We start from the raw sequence: 5,529 nt of genomic DNA on the forward strand, positions 1-5,529 counted from the left end.
CAGATTTAATGGTCCATTCCAAGTCTTGGTGACCACAGCCACTTCAGTTAAAGTGGGAGGGAAGAACACTTGGATCCACGCCTCCCACTGCAAGAAGGCATCAGCACCTGAGGACTAAAAAGCTACGCTGTCCAGACCATGATGATTATACATATCCTTTTATCAGTATCTATGGCACTAGGCCAAGAAGTAGCCATTACTCAAAAAGTGACCTAACCATATTCTGGTATAATTCCTCAAACACCCACATGGCATCATTTTCCTTTGATTACTGTAACGTAGTTAGCTGTCCAAACCAGCGCTGGCAATGTAGTATGTATCACCCATCTCAGTCAACTTATATTTGTGTCACTGATGAGCACTGGGATGATAAGTGTGCCTATTGGGGAGCAGTATGGTGGAACACAGGGGAGGACTGGAGATATAAGCCAGAAAGTGCCTTAAGGAGAAAGGATTTAAATGGGAAATCCTTACTCACCCGAATGACTCTGATCAAAAAAGGGACATGTCATCACGCAGGGAAAACAGGAAGCAATATGCCATTTACACTAACCATTGAGAACCCTGGAACCCTGCCAACCCCACTTTTGAAGACACCATGGCCATAGAGACAGGATACTCTGATACAAATCTCTGGTTAGAATGGATGAGGTACTCCGCCAACAAGTCCAATAAATCCGGCTGCTATGTCTGTGGCAGTGCAAGACCCCATCTAGGTACAGTTCCATTGAATATTCCTGAACAGGCAGAGGAATGCTTTCTTAGCCTGTACACTAATAGTTCCACAGACCACATCAGTTGTGAGAACTGGAAGAAAGAATATCCCATAACTACCAACACCCCCCAAGCCAGGAGAGAGCATAACTATCTACCCTGGGAACTACACTTGTTATTCTGTCCCAGGAAACCAGGGTAGATTTATGGGGATCTTTAGCAAGGGTTATTGCTCCTCGTATAGGGAAATGGACAAAGCCAAGTTACAGAACCAGGTTCAGTCACTAGGGGACATATATTGGTTTTGTGGGGATATTAAACTCAGAACTCGATTAGAAGGGAACTGGACTGGAGAATGCGCACTAGCGAAGATTCTTATGCCCATACATATTTTCACTACTGAACATACAGAGGAACCCAAATCACACTTTAGAAGTAAACGTACAGCCCCTGCTGGGAGCCTTGACCCCATGTATATATTGATGCTATAGGAGTCCCAAGGGGGGTCCCAGATGAATTTAAAGCTAGAGATCAAGTAAAAGCTGGATTTGAGTCTATAATACCCCAGATTTCCATAAACAAGAATGTAGATTGGATTAACTATATCTATTATAATCAGCAGAGATTTATACATTTCTCAGTGGATGCTCTTAAAGGTCAGGCCGAACAACTAAGCTCCACATCTACTATGACATTCCAAAATCATATGGCATTAGATATGGTGTTAGCGGAAAAAGGGGGAGTATGTAAAATGTTTGGGGAAACTTGTTGTACCTATATACCAGCCAACACAGGACCCAATGGTAAAGTAACCATAGCCATAAAGAAATTAGAAGACCTATCAATAGAACTTAAAAAGAATTCTGGAATCTCAGACCCCTGGGATCAATATTTTGATTGGATGGGAGGGTGGAAAAAGACTTTGGCCCAGATAGGAATAACCATACTAAATAATCCTGATAATCCTTGCCTTTGTTGTGTGTTGTGTTTTGCCTTGTTTAAAGAAGATGTGCGAGAAGGCTGTCGAAAATGCAACACCAGTGATGACGAATTTGGACTACGAGACTACAGGAGAGGCCTATACCCCATTGCAGAGCTTCAATGCCATCTCTAAAATCAGTAAACCTTAGGGACAGCATCTGACTCCATATGTGTAAAGTCTGAGGCTAAGGGGGTCCATGGACAAGCCATGGGTCGTCTAAAGTACAGTGAAATGTTCGAGAAAACACATTGGGGCAGAGGAGTTAGGATGATGGAAATTAGGGAAAGGTAAAATTATCATTTTTTAGGGGGGTTTGTAATAGATGTTTCTATGGTTTCCTTCCATGTAAAAAATTGATTCATTTAGGAGGCCCCTTCCCCATCTGCCCCTCCCCTCTCTGCTCACTACATCGCTCACAACATCTGGCCCTCACCATCATCATCTGGAAAACTTGAACAAAGAAAGCCCACAAAGGACTCAAGAGTGGCATGCCTTACCTCCTAGGAGGGGGTGGGAACTTATGCTAATGACAGAGGTTATATGAATCAGGGATCTGTTTAATAAACATCAGAAGTATTTTACCACTGACCGTGTGTGTCTGTGTTATTTACTCCGGTGCTAGCACAGAGAATCAAAGGCCTTATTTTTGTATTTGGAAGGGAGCAGGATACTTACCAGGCTATTTGATTAAATCTATATCACCCACATGCTGGGGTCCAGGACAATCAAAGTTTGATTTAAATTTCAAATAAAAAAATCAGACATTTCAATGGTCTCCTCATGCATCAGCCAACTCCAGCCTGTGTCATTCAGGCAATATATGGTTTACTGATGCCGCTGCTGGGCCTGGATCTGGAAATTTCACATTTTCTTATAGGTAGCACCCGCTATCCAAAATCTTTTTCAAAAATTTCTAAAATTGTTGTGTTTTGTTGTGAAGCCCTGGTGTGTACTCATGGATCAGCCAACTCCAGGCTTTGTTATTCAGGCAATATATGGTTTACTGATGCCTCTGCTGGGCCTGGGTCTGGGAAATTCTAATTTTATCATAGGTAGCACCCGCTATCCAAAATCTTCGGTTTAAATTTCTAAATTCATCTTTTAATCTTAGTGATTGTGAAGGCCTAGTGCCTACGCATGCTGCTGGCAACTCCAGGCTGTGTCATTCATCCACTATATGGTGTCCTCATGCTTCAGCCTCATCCAAGCTGGGTCATTCAGCCACTATATGGTGTCCTCATGCTGCCAACACCTCCACGCTGTGCCATTCAGCCACTAAATGGTCTCCTCATGCTGCCAACACCTCCACGCTGTGTCATTCAGTCACTATATGGTCTCCTGACACTGATGCCACCACCAGGCTCTGTCATTGTGCTGCTGTGCGGCAGTGATTCTAAGAGCGATGCCGGTAATCTGCATGTTATTCTGAATAACAGTATTATTTCACTACCCAAGCACACGCCATATGCGTATTAGAACACAGCAAAGTGTTCTATACCCCTATTGAGGCTGTCTGTAGGCTAGAAATTGCCTTTTTTAATATTGATTCGCCGCAAACATTTTTGGATCAAAACAAACTTTTTCGGAAAATTCGGTGAATCGGCTGAATCGAATTTCTCAAAAGTTCGCTCATCTTTAATGCAGGCATACTGAGAGTTATGGTCTTGAAACAGCAGGAGGTACCCTGGCGGAGAAAAGGATTACATTTTAGTTACCTTAGTGTTAGAGGGTCTCAGAAACGATGACTGCTATGGAAACAATGACTGCTATAATTGCTGCGTGACGATAAGTAGATACGGCATCACCCTTGGACTGTGCCATGTACTATTAAGCCTAATGGCTCAGTCTTTCCTCGCATGGCTCCCTCCAGCTGTTGCGAAACCACAACTCCCAGCATGCATGCATGCTGGGAGTTATGGTTTAGCAACTGGTTGGGGCAACCAGGCTAGGAAACACTGAGCTATATATTACCTCTAGAAGGGGAGAGGACCGGTCACTTCAGGTGATGGCGCCGAATAAAAAGTTTTGGTTTTCTCTGCGCGGTAAGACGATGAAACCCAGCCCACTTGATTGAGACCGCCCCCGCCCACATTCTAATGCTATGCCTATGCCCCCTAAGTGAACTCCTCCCAGGCTAATCACAGCAACTCCCTTCAACGCCCAACACTGCGGAGGGATGAAGGATGACAATTTATGACTGAGGTATGAGGGATGACAGCTTATGACTGAGGGATGAGGGATGACAGCTTATGAGTGAGATATGAGGGATGACAGCTTATGAGTGAGGTATGAGGGATAACAGCATGAGGGATGACAATTTATGACTGAGGGATGAGGGATGACAGCATGAGGGATGAGAGCTTATGACTGAGGGATGAGGGATGACAGCTGTTAGGATGACACCTGGTGTATGAGGGAGGACGGAGTTTTGACTGATCTGAGGGATGAGGGATTTTTCTCTGAGCGATGACAACGTTTTGCATCACGGACGAGGTGTGAAACATGACAGACATTTGGCCGAGGTATGACAATATTTTACATGAGACAAGACGGTGGAGGAGGAGTTGACGGAGGAGGAATGATGTTACGCCGGAGGACGGCTGATGCTGTCCTAAAATGGCCACTGTAGGTATGCACGTATGAGGGCAGACAAATGCACTACAGTCCGCTAAAAAAACGTATTTTTGAACAGCAGCAGGACACAACAGTGCAGCACCACAAAAAATAAAATAAAAAACAGGGATTAAACCCTAAATTGTACTCTGTCACAGAGTGTTAAGAATGGTGTGAACTGGTTTTTATAACGTCTACACACAATTATAAGCAGCACATGATTTCTTGTGGAAAAAATGCACAGAATTGCGCTGAAAAATCTTTCCTGCCTCCTGTGATAAGGTGGTTCATGAAGTTCAGGCATCTTGTTGATATGTATGAGGCAACGAAAACTATCTGCCCCTCTCTGATGAAATGCTCAATAAAGTGAATAGGAGATTTATGGCGTTAAATCCTTCTCAGTCAGAACAAGCAAAGCACTGCACTGCTCTCTGTCCACAACGCTGATGTGACTAGCAGTCGGCAGTGTAACGCTGTGGTATAAGCAATTCAGCGTGTCTGTGTAACACACACAGACACACAGTCAATCCTATCTATGCAGTGTATATGGCATGAAATGAGCATCCACAAGATGGCTGCCATTTATATAGGGCTGTGACATCACAGGGGTAAATGAATGCTGATAGGATGCATCCCGCATGTGATTCAGGGTCATCCCGCCTACCCCTCTTCCCGCCGTACTTTCCCACCCTCCCATAATCCCCTGCCCCATGTAGTGACATGTGGATCTGCCATTTTAGGTCTCCTGTAGCCTGAAACGCTATAAAATGGAGTTTAATGAAGCGAATCAAATATTTCATGAAATTCGTAACAAATTCGGGTTCGTCAGCTTCGGTTCGCTCATCTCTAGTATTTACCACAACCACCTCTCTTCCACTGCCTGGAAGTGAATGCAAATGGCTAGCTGGCTGCAAGCAGCTGCAATTTATCAGCTTCTAGTTATTCACCTACTCCCCCCCCCCCCCCTCTCCACCTGCACTGCTCCCAGACAGAGAAAGAGAGGGGGGAGGGGGGAAATAACCACACAACTCAACAATCGCTTAGTGTACTTGCTTTGTATTTACTACAATCACCTCTCTTTCACTGCCTGGAAGTGAATGCAAATGGATAGAATTCAAGTAGACAAAAAGACATGGTCGCACATCCACATATTGTACTTTGATCTAATTGCTTCTCAGCATAAATTCAAAAACTAACAGGTACAAGCCCACTGGCCACAT

The sequence above is a fragment of the Hyla sarda genome, chromosome 2 (assembly GCF_029499605.1).
Source record: "Hyla sarda isolate aHylSar1 chromosome 2, aHylSar1.hap1, whole genome shotgun sequence".
NCBI lineage: Eukaryota > Metazoa > Chordata > Amphibia > Anura > Hylidae > Hyla > Hyla sarda.